Source organism: Molossus molossus, unplaced genomic scaffold (assembly GCF_014108415.1).
Source record: "Molossus molossus isolate mMolMol1 unplaced genomic scaffold, mMolMol1.p scaffold_m16_p_18, whole genome shotgun sequence".
Classification (NCBI taxonomy): domain Eukaryota; kingdom Metazoa; phylum Chordata; class Mammalia; order Chiroptera; family Molossidae; genus Molossus; species Molossus molossus.
This window is the reverse complement of record NW_023425353.1, coordinates 41177088-41194780: the sequence shown is the minus strand read 5'-3', so window position 1 is coordinate 41194780 and position 17693 is coordinate 41177088. Positions and strand designations below refer to the sequence as shown.

Genomic DNA, 17693 nt, shown 5'->3' with positions numbered 1-17693 from the left:
ATACCAGTGAAGGATAAAAGGAAGGAAGCAGGAGCAGGGTGGGAGGAACTTCAGGCCATGATTCAGATCTGACATCTGTAAAAGCTATGGGGGGGAAAAAGGAAGGTTGGCTAAGAAGATTCTAAGACTGTAGCCAGCTCTGACTGAGAAAGCTTGACCATGTTTATAGGGAATCCTCCAGCCAAAGCCACCCAGTAGAGCAAACCAGCACCTCCTGATAATGAGCCTGTACTAATACTTCTGCTGTGCTCAATCTTTGACTGGTAACAACAGCCCAGGGGAAATGTGGCCTCAACATATATACAATGGTGGATACTGCAGGTGGCAATTGAGTGTGAAGGTCAACTATGCTCCCTCTAGCAGGCGATCTGAGCAGGGTATTCCCATGAATGAAAGTAAAAGTTAGCAAAGGAGGAGATGATTCCTAATGTCAGTTTCACACATAGCCCATCTTATCACAGCCATCTCAATTGCCAGCCTGCAGAATGTCCATCAGTTATCATGTTAGTCTAGGCCACTACGGCAATTTCAGGAACTGATGGTGGCCTATTTACACAGGCAAATTGCGTGGAGGAGAGAAGAGGAGATGCAGATGTTGGCCCAGCCAGAGTGGGTCCAGGCTGTGTCCCCAATAGGCAGAGGGCTAAGAGAGAGCTTCTACCTTTCCTAGAGAACATTTGCATTTCTTCCTTTATTTTTTGAGTTTCACTTTCTGCCATGCTGTAAGACAGAGAGGATGCACACAGAGGCTAAAGCAGAGAACCAACTAGCACACAAGTAGCTGCAAAACTGTCTCAATTGTTTTTTATTCTAACAATGCTGATGTTGGTTCAAATTTAATTTTTCTAGCTTGAAAAATATGAATTGCATTATAAGTGGCATAACTCAAAATGAATTTTCAGACAGTGTTTATATCTTTTGGAGTTATTAATGATCAGCTTTATTACTTTAGTTTCTCCTAGATTAGATTGTTGGCCACTCTCAGCCTTGTCAGTATGCTTTGTGCTGCCTGGGGACCCCTTAAGTTTTTTCTTGGAGACTGAGGATGTGAGAGTCTAGAGAAGATCTGGATCCCTAGAGATACTATTGTAGCTGAAAAGATGGGGTAATTGCTATGGCTCTCCGTAGCTGGGCCTCCTAGCCTAGAAATGGCCAGGATGCAGGTAATGGGAGATGACTGGGCTGGTTTCCCATATCTCCTCACTTCCTGCCTGCCAATTAACCTCTAGGGTAACCTTGGCGCATATGTGACTCTTCTTTGCAATGTGGAAGAAATGGACAAATCCTCAGTAGTTCAGGAGAGAAATGATGAGGATTGGAAGTGAGATGTTGGTGTGCCTGAATGTTGCAGGATAAGGAATAGTCAAGAAAAGCTCTCAGATGATCTGCTTGGGGCTCAGGGAGGAGAAGATAATGTATCACCAGGGGAGGTAGGGGCATGGGAAGAGGGGCAGATTTGGAGGGAATGTGAAAAACTCAGTTTGAGAAGGTTGACTTAGAGATGCTGGTGGGACAATTTGGGACACATCTTGAGCAGAGAGCTGGATATCTAGGTCAGTTCTGGTTATTTATTGCTACCTAACCACCGCCAAACTCAGTGGTTTAACAGAACAATACATTTATTTGCCCACAATTCTGCAGTTTGGGTTGGGTGGAGAACAGCTTGGCAATGCTCCACGTGGTGTCATCTGGGGCAGCTTGAATGAGGTTGGAGAATCCACTCACTCATTCGTGTGGTTGGTTGGTGCTGTGTCCAACCAGAACACAGCTGGGACTATTAGTCAGGGGCCTCTATTTTCCTCCATTTGGCCTCTTCCACATGGCTAGGTTAGACTTCCCACAGCATGGTAGTGTCAGAGTAGTTGGTTTTCTTACACCGTGCTTCCCCCAAAGGGCAAAAACAGAAGTGGCTGTCAAAGACAACAAACAAACAGGGGAATAGATTTTATTTAGGCTACTGAAATAGGAAGAGTACCCAGATTTGAAGATGAAGATCAGAGTTCCTTGACAAGGTGGTTGTGCCTTATGCTTTTATAGGGCGGGGTAGACAAGTTATAGGGGAATTGACTATAGTTGGGATTAATTTACAATCAGGAGAAGTCTCCATCAGTCAGGAATTGTTTACCTCTAAGAGAGTCTAGCTAATTTCAAGGGTATGAACAATTCTAACCACAGCTAATCATTCATGAGACAAAGACAAAGACAAATAGAAGAATTTTTGTCTGAGTTTGTGAACAGGTTTAGGAAAAAAGGGAAAGGCCTGTGTTTGGTTTTGTCACAGGTAAACAAAGAGTCATCTTCTAGTGTTATGAGAAAGAGTGGATAGTGAATCTCATCTAAGTCATATGGGGAAGAATTTTTTTTTTTTTTTTTGGTAAGCCATTTCCTAGAACATAGACAGGTGAGAGGGACTTATTTCAATGTGGTCACTGCAAAGCCTTCCTAAGGCCTAAGTGTAGAACTGGCATAATCATTGCCAAGAACTGGACTTGGCAGAAGTCCAGCCCAGATGCAAAGGGAAAGGATTACACAAGGGCGTGAATCCTGGGAAGCCATGGTTCATGATGAACCACCAAAATAATATTCTCCCACAGAGTCTGAACCGTGGACTAAATATTCAGAGTAGGAAGCTGTTAGCATAAACTAGGTAGTAACAAACTATTTGGTGGGCTCACTATATAAGTGTATACATTGGTGAATGCAAAAAAGTGTCAGTCAATGTTGCAGACATATGAGATTGGAGTTTTGAGGATTGGGACTGTAGGAGTCCAGAACAATCCTCCCCAAAATGTGCCACTTTGGCACTGTGGGCTCTCTGAAGGCAATCAAGGCCAGCAGATTCAAGAAAAACTTTTACCTGTCCATAAATTACTGAAAGAATTTAGATAGACCGGGTGTCCCAGAAAGAGAACTATTACCAAACATAACTTTTTATCTGAATGATCTATCTGTATGTCGAGACAAACATTTACCTCTCCTTCCTTTAAGCCCTGTTCCCAGTTCTTAGCTCAGAATGGCATACAGCAGGTCCTTGATGTTATTTCTTTCAATGTCATTTTGTTATAATGTTGATGAAATGCCCTAGGATCTTGATTATATCAATCAGCCTATGGTGAAATTGATTTTGTTGTATGTTGTTTCACTTAAAGTTGCAGAACCTATCAACAATATTAAGTGAAGATTTACTGTATGAGCCTCAACTGTCCAACTTGCCTTGGGTCTCATTCTTTTGAAACCCCGTCTGTATATAATTAAATTTGTTTGTCTCCTGTTAATCTGTTATGTTAATTTGATTAGAACAAAGAACCTAGAAAGGTAGAGAGAAAAATTTTCCTTCCCAACATGATTTTCCTAGTTTTTCAGAAGCCCTTGTTAATATTGTTGATCAACCTTTATCCAAAATCCCTTTTCTGGGATTTTGTTGTTAGTTCTGTTTCTTTTTTTTTTTTTTTTTTTATCCTCACCCGAGGATATTTCCATTTTTTGTACAGATAGAGTGGGAGGGAGAGAGAGGAAGGGAGAGAGAGAAAGAAACATCGACGTGAAGGGACACATCGAGTGGCTGCCACCCGCACGACCAACCAGGGCCGGGGACAAACTGCAACCGAAGTACGTGCCCTTAGCGGGAACCGAACCCGGGTCTCTCCGGACCGCAGGCCGACGCTCTAACCACTGAGCCAAACTGGCCAGGGCAGTTCTGTTTCTTGAACATCATGTCAGTATTCACTAGTTTTACAGTAATGATGACTGGTCTAGCCAGAACGGCCAGTTAGTATGTTTTTACATTTGATTATTTGCCCTGATTAAAACTGGCCAGAAGCACTAACTTAACCTGATCAGGTTCTACATCAGGGTGGCAACAGAAAATAAGGAATCTCTGTGTGAAGGAAGGTCTCACAACATAGGGACCCTCTCTGAAGCTAGCTAACTTTTGGAAATTTGACCTTTCTCTCCCTTGGTTTCTTTTTGCTGGACTCAACAGTATCAATTTCCTTTGGAGCTCTTGGTGAAGATAGGCTAATAAAAGATCATAAATCTTTTTTAGTAAGTGAAGCATTTACTATTCTAATTAGCATTGCTTTTCAAAGGCTTTCATATTGGGGAAACAAACACCAGCATTCCACGTGTGCTTGGGTTAAAGGGAATCTTAAATCACGATTAAGCACAAGTGGAGAGCAAAAAGACCCAGGGTTTTATTTTTTTATCTTTTGTTCAGATAAGTGGACCGGAAAGAGAGGAAGAGAGAGAAACATTGATGTGAAAGGGACACATCGAGTCGCTGCCACCCACATAACCCAACCAGAGCCAGGGACAAACTGCAATCAAGGTACATGCCCTTAGCCGGAACCGAACCTGGGTCTCTTCGGACCGCAGGCCGAGCTCTAACCGCTGAGCCAAACCGCAGGCGGAGCTCTAAGGGCTGAGCCAAACCGGCCAGGGCAAGACCCAGGGTTTTAGACATGGCTTGCATTCTGATAGTTATCAGACCTTTACTGAGATACCACAATGCTAAAGACACATACTATGCTGGTTATGTGGAAAAGATAACATCTCAGCTTAGTACTGAGGGTTTGCCAAAAAAAATAGCTTTTATATTTCTCTCTATAAATAATATTTATATAAATATAAGTTATATAAATAGAGAAATGTAAAAGTTATTGGGGGTTAAAAATACTCCCCCAAAACAGAGAAAGGCACCTTTCACAGAGGAAGTGACAGACAAGCTGGGTCTTGAAGCATGTACAGGAGTCTACTCAGCTATAGAAAACTAAAGGAAGACTATTTGCATACAAGGAAATGTAAGTTATTAGGCTGGGAGGGTCCCGGGCGCTGACACTCTTCTTCCTCTCCGCGTCACCCTGGAAAGGTAATGGTGAGTGTGCGTGGCTAAGTCCCAGGGCTGGTTCCCAGACGCCAGCTGCGTGCTGGTGGTGGTGGGGTGGTGGAAGAGGGTTAAGAGAGGAAAACGGTTTTTAAAAACCTCCTGCGCATGCGCCCCCGCAGCCGGCCGACTCAGCACCGGAGCGTTTGGGTCGGTGGCTCACTCCCCACTCCGAGCCTCGTGGGGCCCTGCAGACTTGGCCCCGGGAGCAAGCGCGTCGCGCGCCCGCGCAGTCTCCAGGCCCAGGCGGGCGCCTGCGCACGAGCGCTCCGGACCTGCGAGCCGCGGGGTTATTAGAGGTGGAGCGCGGGGAGGGCGCGCGGCAGGAAGCGGCCGCCGTTACGGCGCGAGCGTGGTCACGTGGTCGCTGGTCACCGCCGCCACCCTTCCCGCCCTGTTCTCTTTCTGGTCGGGCCAGCGGGTTCCACGAGCGCCTGGCAGAGACTGAGGGAGAGAGAGAGAAAGAGGAGGGGAGGAGGATTCAGGGAGTAGGAGCTGGGGAGCCCTTCTGCGCCACAGGTAAAACTAATGATGATGCTGATGATCATAAAAAAACAGCCCTCTGAGCCCCTCCGCCCTCCTCCAGAGCATCCCCGACCACAGTGGCTCCCGCCCCGGCTTCCCCTCAGCCTCTCAGGACGAGTCCCGCCTCCCCTCCCGTCGCTGTTGCAGCTGCCTCCGCCTCACGGGAAGGCCTGAGGGTGCGGGTGCTGCTGCCGCCGCCGCTGCCGCCGCCGCGGACGGGTAGTTGCACAGCCCCCGGTGTATGCGCTTCCAGGATCGGCGTGGGGGTTGGGTGGCGGGAGGGGAGGCTCTGCCAGCTCCAGGGCGGGCAGGGCGCGGAGGCTGCCCCCCAGCTGCCCGCCCGCCTCCTCCCTCGGGAGGCCGGGGTCTAGGCTGCAAGGCCAGCTGCAGCACGAGGGCAGAGCACGGTGGCTGCACCAGGCTCCACTTCCTACTTGGTAAATGCCCCCGTTCCTTTCCGCCCTGGGTAGCACGCTTCCTTCGCAGGCCGGAAGCGAGACCGGCCCGCAGTCCTAAATCTTTTAAAATGCAGCGTTTAGAAGAATGAGAAGCCGTTTCACCGTTGAGGGAAGAAACGTGACCTTGTTTTAGTACGACTTAAGTTTATTCACTTGTAGGAACATGCACGTTGAGGCCTTTCAGGATAGGAGAAAAACTTTGATGAAGGTGAATGTTGTGTCCCCCCTCCCCCACGACACCCCCCTCCGACATTTCCTGGAGAAAGGGACACAAACCTCCAGAACAATTCGGTTCGACAGTGTTAGTGTTCAAAGTTTTCGTTCCAGGAATGTGATCTATGCTTAAAGTGTGCATCCTTAAGATTTTTTTTTTTTTTCTGAATGCGTTTCTGTGAAAAGTTTCACTTGTCGACTGAATCCCGAAATTTTAGCATGCACTTTTGGGCCAGATTGAGCTGAAATTTCTAGACCCAGTCAGTCTTTTGTACTCTAGACAATACGATATAGTCTTAATAAAACTATATTATTTTGTGTTGCACAAAATAGTGACTCAAGGCAGGAATCATTACCTGTAGGCATTGTTGAAAATAGTATAAATCTTTCAACACTTCTGATTAATAGTGGTAAAGAAATTCAATTATATGTTGGTTATTTCTCATAATGAGCTTTTCTGGTTCCACATCTTGGTAATTTTCACAACATATCTCTGAATTAAAATGTAAAATTGAGCATTTTTAATTTTTACAACTATCTGCAGTAGAGGCATATAGAACCGGGTTTCTCAAAATTTTAATGTGCATAGGAATCCCTTGGGACTCGTTTAAAAATGCCAATTCTGATTCAGTAGATCTGTGATTCAGCTTGATATTCTGCATTTCTTATAAACTTCTGGATGCTGCTAGACAAGGAACCATCCTTGAGTAGCAAGGATGTAGGTAACTTGTGTGCTAAGAAATAAAATGATGTTAACAGTGAACAAGTGCATTTTAATAATTCACCCTGGGTGTAGAGGTAGCTTGAGAGAAGGGGCAAATAATAGAATGAACTGAGAAGGCTTCCTTTAGGGAGATCCCTTATGCAGAGTGAGCAGGCCAAGTTTGTCCCAGGGAAGGGAACAGCAGAACTGGGGGAGATGCCCCTATCAGGAGGCGTGCAGGGACCAGGTGTGCATGCCCTGTGGTACCAATTATCACCTGGTGTGTGAATTTACCATGGAAGCTTGCTGTCCTAGCAGCTAGCAATCATTGCTCAGCTATAGGTAGGTGGATTTATCAACCTAAGTCTCTGAATGCACTGCTGGGATAAAAGTTTCTTTGATTGGTGGAAATATTGAGTGTGTGCTTTTTGTTCCACTCAAATGCAGCCTCTGTTGATTATTGTCATCCAGAGCCTTGGAAGCAAACTTGTTAAGGGTCTCCCCACCTGTTAAGGATATCCTAACTGGATTCAGATTTTTTCCTAATGTATTAAAAAAAAAACACGACCACCACCATAAATTGAAAAGTTTAAAAGTGTCACACATTACATCAAATACTTATGTACATAAAAATGGTTGTACTTAACTTTAAAATAACTTTATGGAAGTATAACATCAACTGCTTTTAATACGGTAATTTTTATAGTCATCAGTTCTTACTTTACCATTGTTTCTTTATGTTGTTAAATAGTATTTATGACAGTACTTTTGAAGTAGCTACTAAGTGCCAGGCACTGTCCTAAGCACTTAGTAACTACTTTAACTCATTTAATCCTCACAACAACCTTTAAGGAAACTGAACCGGAGAGGGTATAAGTCACATGCTCAGATTTACACAGCTAACACTCAGCTAGGATTCCGGTTGGCTGATGCTAGAGTACACACTTTTAACAATCTTCTGTATGCTGCTTTTTTAGAAGGTAAATTAATTATATTATTTTATGTCTCATTTCCTATTGTTGAAAATTATGAGTTTTACTTTCATTTTAAAATTCAAATGTGTAATCCTTTTTCAAATTTCCCCTTTTTCCCAGTTTAGAAATGAAGACCTAGTATTAGTTCTTCAGTGTTTGTAATTGCTTCTGAATAAGATACTGAAATCTGCGAAGATTTATTTTGTTAGCACTTGTGTGCTGGACCAATCTCTAAGTTTAATTGTCACTATTAAATGTAAAAGTAGTATCTGCTTCCATTTGACCCTGCAAGTTTTCAGTCCTTTATTTCCTGCCTATGCCTGTCCTCCATGTCCTCATGCATACTGGGTAGGTTTATTTATTTTTTGTTACCTAACAGTTTTTTGAGGTGGGGATTGACTGGGTTACTGACTTTTTTTTTTTTTTTTTTTTTAATCCTCACCCAAGGATATTTTTCCATCTTTTGTACAGATAGAGTGGGAGGGAGAGAGGGAGAGAGAGAGAGAGAAACATCGATGTGAAAGGGACACATCGAGTGGCTGCTACCCGCACGACCAACCAGGGCCGGGGACAAACTGCAACCGAAGTACGTGCCCTTAGCGGGAACCGAACCCGGGTCTCTCCAGACCGCAGGCCGACGCTCTAACCGCTGAGCCAAACCGGCCAGGGCAGGTTACTGACTTTTTATTTGGCCAGTAAGGGCAACAAAAAAACTAAGTGTTGGTCATCATTATCATATTTTAATACTGAAAAAGTAAGATGGACAACCTCAGAATGAAGGATGATATTTTAAGTTGGATAATTTGTGTTGTATAAACACAATAATAATATTGTCTGCGCTCCACCACCTTTTTGTTTGGGACCACAGAAAGCTTTGTCTTATATCAGCACCAGTCTGAGGAATGGTGCTTGTACAGCTAGCTGGTCTAAGACACCTCTTAACATGGGCAGATCATTAGAATGGCAATAATGTACAGTGTGTGTACTAGAACTTTAGAAATGAGAAGTTGTGACTGGGGTTAGTTGTGGGAGGGGAAAGAGGTGGGGGAGGGAGAGCTTTGAGGGTGGGGAGGGCCTGTAGGAGTGATTCTAGTAGCATTAATTCTCTGTTAATTGGGATAATAGTGAGTTTGGGAAGGACGTCAGTATAACAACAGATCCCTATTGTAAATGTTTTCTCAAAGCTCATACTCTGTTATTAATGATGTGTGTTATAATGTCACGCTGGTTATTTACTTATTTCACAGTACTTTTCTATTTTTAAAATGAAAGTAATAATAGTAGCTATCTCAGAAAATTATTTTGAGGAATATATGTGTAACATATATATAAAATGAGTAGGTAATGCCTGGCACTTAGTTAATCTACTATATATGTTCTATGGATAATCTGCAGTGTGGTTGATCATATCCACATAATCAAGACTGAATCAAGAATAAACCTAATGGAACTTGTACATTTATTTGGTTTAAGGCTGTATGGGCTAATAATACGGAAAGTTTATACTTTGTGGATGAAATACAAAATTGGTATAGTAATGCACTTATCTCTTTGGGGAATTAAATATTACTAAATAAGGTTTGTCAGCTCAGGTCTTTGAAAACAAGGAAATGAGGCTGTAGAGATACTAGAAGACGTTTTTGGTGGTTGTATGAAAGGATTGGTTTAAAATTTTCAAGTGTAGTGTTTTGGAGCCTAGAATAAGAAAACTTTTTTTCTAAATGCTACACTTAACTATATAACTTATACCTTCCTCAACTGACTCTTTTGCTCCTTAAAATAATCCATCTTTGCATCCTCCAGACCTGGTCTAGAGCCCCTTATCTGAAACTCATGGTGGCATATGTGTCTCAGAAGTAAAAAGTTTTTGGAAATTAGAAAATTAGTAAGGTGCATATGCTATATATCATGAAATCTCCTATGGATAGGAGTAATCACTCCATAATCATTCACATTAATTTTTCTAGCAAAATTATACATATTCACACTTAGAGGAATTTTTTAAAAAAGTATAAAAAGCCTCACATTAGTTAGGCTATGTTTTGCTGACAACAGAAAACAGTTTTTGGTTTTTGGAGCTCTTTGAATTTTTTGGAATTGGTAATAAGGGGTAAGGAGCTTGTGTGTGTGTGTGTGTGTGTGTGTGTGTGTGTGTGTGTGTGTGTATTATAGTTATATTCATTATATTGTGCATGTATTTTTCTTTTTTTTTTAACTCTCACCTGAGGATATGTTCATTGATTTTAGAAAGGACGAGAGAGAGAGAGAGAGAGAGAGAGAGAGAGGGAAAGAGAAAGAGAGAGAGAGAGAGAGAGAGAAACATCAGTGTGAGAGAAAACATCCATTGGTTGCCTCCAGTATGCACCCTGACCAGGGATCGAACCTGCAACCTAGGTATGTGCCCTGACTGGGAATTGAACCTGCAACCTTTTTGGTGTACGGAACATGCTCCAACCAAGTGAGCCATCTGGCCAGGTGTGCATGTCTTTTTGACTAGACAGAGAACTGGAGTATAGGCTCTCTGTGTTAGCATTTTGTATCTTTAGTACCTAGTATAGGGCCTGGCATGCAGCAGGTGCTCATTAAATATCTATTAGTTTGTATGAAAAACATCTGAATATAATATTCAGTCATTTTTTTTTTTTTTTTTTTGTACTGCATGTGGTAATCTGGGGCCGTCTCCATGATGATATTTAGTAATTCCAAATTTATTATTTTTCTTAACTCAGTTGCTTCAGAAGGGTGGTTACTATATTACCTTTTTGAAACAAAATAGATGTAGGAAATTTGAAGTAAGCATTATAGATACTTGCAAATTTTTCTAATTTTTTTAATGAACTTTTATCTTTTGGTAGGTCATGAAGTCAACCTTCAGAAGAATGGTTTACTTTTTAAAATTGATTGGATTCAGTTTTATATGATACATTATGACAGACTAGTTTCGGTATATTTTTCTGAAGAAAATTCTGCTGGCTGTGGCCAGTTTGCTTAGTGGTTAGAGTGCCAGCCCATGGTCCAAAGAGTTGCAGCTTCGATTCTGGTCAAGGGCACGTACGTCGGTTGTGGTTCGTTCTGGCCCTGGTCAGGGTCATGCGGGAGGTGACCAATGGAAGTGTCTCACGTCGATGTTTCTCTCTCTCTCCCCCCCCCACCTTCCAACTCTATCTGAAGATAAATGGAAAAATACCCTTGGGTGAGGATTAACAAGAAAATGCTGCTGTGGGTGTATATTCTTAAGCCAAGTAATTATAGTATGATAGTTTAGGTTGCCATGAGGAAACTTTTTTTCCTTCTGTTACAAAGAGTAATGTCTGTTGTGGAAATAATATAAAAACAAATGATAATAATAATTACCCTCTGTTGCAAAATTTCTTAAAGTTTTCTTCAGCATTATTTTGCCTTGAGAGAGGCTGAAAAAAAAAGTCAGATTTGTACTGCAAATACTAGTTTTGAAAGGTGAGTCATAATTTTGGTTAAAAGGAATGTTTTATCTCTTAGTGTTATTAAATATCTGTCCCTAAATAAGATGAAAAGGTTAAACCAAAGTTATTAGGTCTCCACTTTTAAATAGTGGGTCTTCAGAATAATAAGATTAGTGAGAAGTAAGTTCTCACTTCTGATATAACTACTTTGGGGGAGATGCACCCTCCTTCTGATGGAATTGGGGTGATAACATTGCAAGTAAACTGAGCCCAAGTTACAGGCCTTGGCTGTAGAGGCATGTATTCTGTTTGCTGATAATCAATGAGGATCAGAATCAACCCTGTTAGTTTCCCAGAATAGGTATCTTTGGAGTTGTCTGGGCAGCTACCTTGCAGGAATCCAAGAGGAGTTACTAACACTACATCTCTTGCTATCCTGGATTGAAAGAGTGGATTGATTGTCCTGGATCCCTGGTAGGGCCTTCTCGGGGAGATGGAATTGATAGGAGATGGGCAGGTGGTACCACTATTTCCATCTTTTGCTGCATTCATTGAACTAGGCTTCTCGAAGTTCAAGAGTCTTGTGGTAAGAATGATCCTTTAGGTAGGTGGTTGTGTGTGGTATAGTGAGGCTTGGGATAAATTGCCTCCCTTTTCCAACCTTCATTTCTCTGAACTAATTTAGGGGTAATTTTAATTTCTTTATTGTGTGTGTATTGTAGATAGATATACACAGATAAACATACTTGTGTATAGAGATACCTGTTTTTTAAACTAAAAGTAGATTCTTGCCATTTTAGTGCTTGCATTTGTTTTTCATTTAACATTTTATATTACTAATATTGTTACTCACACATAATTTTTAGTGGCTGCGTACTGTTTTCATTGTATGAATGTACCATAAGTAGTCCTCCATTCTCAGACATATAGATTCCTTTCAGTCATTATGACAAGCAGTGTCACACTGATCAATTATTGTAGCTGATATCCCTTTGTGCCTATGCATTATTATGGTTGTAGGAAACATTGTTGTGAGTGGAATTATTGGGTCAAAAGATATGCCCATGATTGATACACATGGCTGGATTGTCCACCAGAAAGATTGTACCACTTTGTCCTTTACTACAAAGATGTCTATGATGCCTGTACTTGATATTATTGGGTATCACTATCTTTTCTTTATTTTAACAGTTTTATTAGGGTGTAATTGACTTTACACTTTTTCCCCTTCTCCTGCCTTCTTACAGGTTTTAACATTTTATGTAGTTCAATTGCTTTTTTTTTTTTAAATGTAGCTTGTAAGCTTTTTCTACCTTATGTTTATATAGCTATTCATTTATATCTCAATTCTTTTCATAATTTCAATTTTAAATGTTGGGTTTGAAGTTATTCCAGTACATGTTTGGTTGTATAGTATGAAGTACAGGTTTCAAAAAACTTAAAAGCTTTTTTATTAGCCAGTTTTCTCAATTCTACTTAATGAATGATCTATTCTTTCTCCATGGGTATCAGAAGCTTTATCATTTGGCCTTCTATTCAGTCCACTGTATTTTATTTTTTATTGTTGTGAATGGGATCTCTCTCTCTCTCTCTGTCTTCTCTCTGTGTGTTTTTCTACCTGACTTTTGCTGGTAAATAAAGAGCTACTTATTTTTTGTGTGTATTTATTTTGTGACTAGTCCTTTCTGAATCTATTTATTAAACAGCTTTTTTTATTAATTCTCTTACATTTTCTAGGTAGGTAAGAAAACCATCGAAGCCAGACTTTTTTACATAGGGTTTTTTCAGGATTAATTTTTACTTGTGGGAGCTGTGCTTTTCTCAATTTCATTGACTTGGAATATGTTTTGATATGGTATCACTGAATTGATGTACTCAGCTCTCAGAAAGCCATTCCACCAAATGAGCTTTGTTACGGACTGAATGTGTCCCTCACAAAATTTGTAAATTGAAATCCTCCTTTTCCCATGAGTTTGTATTAAGAGGTGAGAGTTTTGGGTGGTAACTAGGATTAGATGAGGTCATGAGGGTGGTGCCATTTTATAAAGGATTAGTTCCCTTATAAGAGTTACCAGAGAGTTTGCTTCCTCTCCTTGGTGTGTAAGGATACAACCAGAAATCTACAGTCTACAATCTGGGAGAGGGAGTTCAGCCCTCAGAACTGTGAGGAATAAATTTCTGTTTATAAACTACTCAGTCTATGATACTTTGTTATAGCTGCTGAAACTGACTAAGACAATCTCTAAGGGTCCTCTTAGTGCAAAAGTTTTGTGATTTTACTTTCTCAAAAGACTCCAGATAATATACACAGCTCTTTGGTACTTTAAGTTAAAATATTTTGGTTGTGTAGCTCTACCTCCCAAGCAATTACTCTGAAATTTTGCATTTTTATTTCCTTAGAGCTTGATGATTTCTTCTGTGTGGTCTGGCAGAAATTAAAAGACAAGACTGATAGACTACAGAGATCAGACTGCAACCTTGTGTTTACTTGTTTGTGTATCAGCTATCATGATTTTCTTTTTCTGGGCAGGTGGTATAATTTTCTACTTATGGTGAGGTTTTTTGTTTGTTTGTTTTCAAGTTAAAGTCCTGCTATGGTCTACTTAAAGATCTGTAAACCAAATTTTGTAATTGTCAAGCAGTGTAATGGAAACCATGGGGAAGTGAAAATGGACCAGGAGGCAGCGAGGGTAGGATAGACCAGCAGAGGTACGGATGGGGAAGTGTCTGGTATGCCAGCTCTTCTTTCTCTGAACCTCTTGTACTTTCTGGACTTATTTAACTTTGCCCTTTTAATGATTTTCTGACTTCCTATAAATTCTCTAGATATACCTTGTTTTCTTTCAGAGAATAGCTCCCCTCTGTGCTTTTCACTTTAATCAGGAAAACAGATGCTTTACCCCAGTGGTCCTAATCATTGCCCCAAATTTTCTTCCTTCTTGTCATTAAAACTACCTGCAAAATGCCCCGACCAGTGGCCATTAGTATCCTTCCTTGCAAAGCCTGTGGCAAAACAATGATTAGACTTGGGTTTCCTCATAACGTGAAATCTCTGCTGTGGAAGTGTTACCAAATATGAGAGAAGATACTATAAAGACAAATTGTAAGAGAATTGTAGAGTGGTTGAGGACTACAGAGGAGATAGATATTAGTGTTACAAAGATAGAACAAGCTTCTGAAGAGTCTGTTATCTTAGATCTCCAACCCCGATTTCTTCCTGAGCTTTAGACCTGTGTATCTGTTTGGCCGCTGGATAATTCTACTTTCGGAAGACCTACAGAAAATTCATCTTCTCTTACAAAACCTATCCCCACTCCCAAGTTTATTATCTCAGTAGATGGTACCACCATCTCTCTAGCTGTTCAAGCCAGAAACCTGGCAGACACATTTTACTTTTTTTTTTTTTTTTTAATCCTCACCTAAGGATATGTGTTTTTTTTTAAATTGATTTTAGAGAGAGAGAAACATTAGTTGGTTGCCTTCCAGAGGCACCCTGACTGGGGATCGAACCACAACCTTTGCTCTACCCAACTCAGCTACCTGGCCAGGGTTTTACCTTTTTTAAAAAATTTCCCTTAAAGGCATCGAGCTCTATGGATTCTACCTCTTGACTCCATTAACTCTTGATCTCCACTACTTCTACTCTGGTATCATCTCTAAGTCTGCCAGTCTTGCATATATTTCTGTGAGGTTTTCTGACTGTTGTCCATGTAGCCAGGTGATGTTTTATTTATTAGTTTATTTTTATTTTTAATTATTTTTATTAATTTATTTTTGTTACAGATGTTTCTCCTTTCCCCCCATTGACACCCTCACCAGGTGATGTTTTAAAGCTCTCACCTGATTCACTTACTGTGTAGCTTAGAACCCTTTAATACTCTCCATTACTCTCAGTCTTGTATCTCCTTCTGCCTCCCCTATACTCTGTGATTTCATTTTAAAGTACCGAACTCTTTGCGTTTTTAGAACTGTTTATGATTTTGTTTGCTTCAAACCTGAAATAGTATGTCTCTTCATCTTACTGAAGTGTGAGGTCTCAGCTTAAATGCCATGTCCAGGAAGCTTCCTTACACCACTGAGTCTGAATTCTGCCCTTCCTGTTTGGCCAGATACCCTGTACTACTCCATTCCATTAATGTGTTATACTTGTCTTTTTACCTAAGAGTCTATGTCCCACTTTTGACATCTCTGTGAGCACCAAGGACATGTACATCATCTTTACTCCTGGTGCTGTGCTCAGTGGTTAGAGCATCGGCCCGTGGACCAGTGAGTTAAGGGTTCAACTCTAGTCAAGGGCACGTACCTCGATTGTGGTTTGTCCCTGGCCCTGGTCAGGATTGTGCAGGAGGCAACTGGTTGATGTGTCCTTCTCACATCCGTGTTTCTCTCCCTTCCTCCCACTCTATTTTTTTTTTTCCATTTTTTTTTTTAATCCTCAGCCGAGGACATTTTTTTTTCCATTTTTTGTCCAGATAGAGTGGGAGGGAGAGAGAGAGAAAGAAACATCGATGTGAAAGGGACACATTGAGTGGTTGCCACCTGCACTACCCAACCAGGGCCGGGGACAAACTGCAACCGAGGTACGTGCCCTTAGCGGGAACCGAACCCGGGTCTCTCTGGACCGCAGGCCGATGCTCTAACCACTGAGCCAAACCAGCCAGGGCCCTCCCACTCTATTTGAAGATAAATGGAAAAATATCCTCTGGTGAGGATTAAAAAAAAAAAAAAAGTAGATGTCATACCAGGTGCTGAAAATATGGCAGTAAATAAGAGGATGCGCCAGTTATTAACTACTATGTGATTAACCACTACAAATTTTATTAGTTTAAGACAACATTCATATTTATTTACATACGATTTTATAATTTGTATAGCACTAGGTAGGAGTACTTGATCTGTTTCATTTGGTGTCAGCTCATTGTTGGTTAGTTTCCATTTCCAAGATGGCTCACTCACATGGCTGGCACTTGATTCTGGGTGCTGCCTTGGACTCAATAGGGCTGTTGATCAGAGCACCTACATGAGGCCTCTTCATGTGGCCTGGGCATGACTGGTGGGTTCTAAGAGGGAGTGTTCCAAGAACAAGCATTCTAAAAGGTAGAAAGTGGGAGCAGCCAAACCTCTTAAAGGCTATGCTTGGAACTGATGAGCATTAATTCTGCTGTACTCTATTGGTTAAACAGACATACTCAGCCTAGATTTAATGGGAGGAGAATTAAACTCCATCTCCTGATGGAGAAAGTGGCAAAGAATTTGTGACTGTGTTTAATCCACTACATAGACCTAGAAAACCAACAGAATAAAACTGCAAAAGCTGTTGGATGAGTTACTGTCTATATTTTCAACCTTGTAAGAATCATGATCCTATATCATTAATTTAAAAATAATCAAAGTTACCCAGTTGGTGTGGCTCAGTGGATTGAGAGTTGTCCCATGTCCCTGGCCAGTTTTGCTCAGTGGTTAGGGCGTCAGCCTGCAGTCCAGAGAGACCCGGGTTCGGTTCCCGCTAAGGGCGCATACCTCAGTTGCAGTTTGTCCCCGGCCTTGGTTGGGTCATGCGGTGGCAACCACTCGATGTGTCCCTTTCACGTCGATGTTTCTCTCTCTCTCTCTCCCTCTCTCTCCCTCCCACTCTATCTGAACAAAAGATGAAAAAAATGTCCTCGGGTGAGGATAAAAAAAAAAAGAGAGAGAGTTGTCCCATGGATTGAGAGTCGTCCCATGGATTGAGAGAACCTGGTTCGATTCCTGGTCAGGGCACATGCCTGGGTTGCTGGCTTGATTCCCAGTGTGGGGCATGCTGGAGGCAGCTGATCGATGTTTCTTGCTCACATCAATGGTTTCATCTCTTTCTCCCTTCTCCTCTCAAAAATCAATGAAAACATGTTTTAAAAAAAAATCAAAGTAGCCCTGGCTGCTCAGCCTGCACACTGAGGGGTCTGGGATTTGATTCCTGGTCAAGGGCAGATACCTGGATTGCTGGTTCCCTCCCCTGCCCTGGTTACGGCATGTGTGGGAGGCAACCAATTGATGTCTCTCTCACATCCATGTTTCTCTCTTTCTCTCTCCCCCTCCTTCCCTTCCACTCTTTGTTAGTAGAAAAAATATCCTCAGGTGAGGATTAACAATAACAACAAAATCAAAATACAACTTAGTGAAATTTTAAAAGTAATTTTTATTTCCACCCTTAGACAATAACTATTTTCTGTTATTATTCATATAGTTTCTTAATTTTTAAATTTTAATTATAATTTTTAAAAAGTGTATTTTTTGTTAATCCACACCTCACGAGGATATTTTTTCATTGATTTTTAGATAGAATGTAATGGAGGGATAGAGGGAGGGAAAGAGAGAGAGAGAAAGAAAGAGAAACATTGATTTGAGAGAGAGACATCACTTGGCTGCCTACTGCATGACACTGACAGGGGTGGGTGATTGAATTCACAACCCTTTGTCCTTGTGCCGACGCTTTAACTGCTGAGCCAAACCAACCAGGGCAGTGATGTAATTTTTAAT

The 17693-nt window shown here is 41.3% G+C and overlaps 1 protein-coding gene across 2 annotated transcripts in view; it reads left to right on the top strand.

Moving 5' to 3' along the window:
- The first annotated feature begins 5288 nt into the window (after positions 1 to 5288).
- TBC1D5 (TBC1 domain family member 5) overlaps positions 5289 to 17693 on the top strand; it is a 504213-nt gene continuing 491808 nt past the window's right edge. The window contains exon 1 of one of the 2 annotated variants that reach the window (XM_036267496.1): positions 5289 to 5401. The gene's annotated coding sequence lies outside the window, so the exon portion shown is untranslated. The remainder of the gene's footprint in view (positions 5402 to 17693) is intronic. The other variant, XM_036267498.1, reaches the window with a different exon arrangement.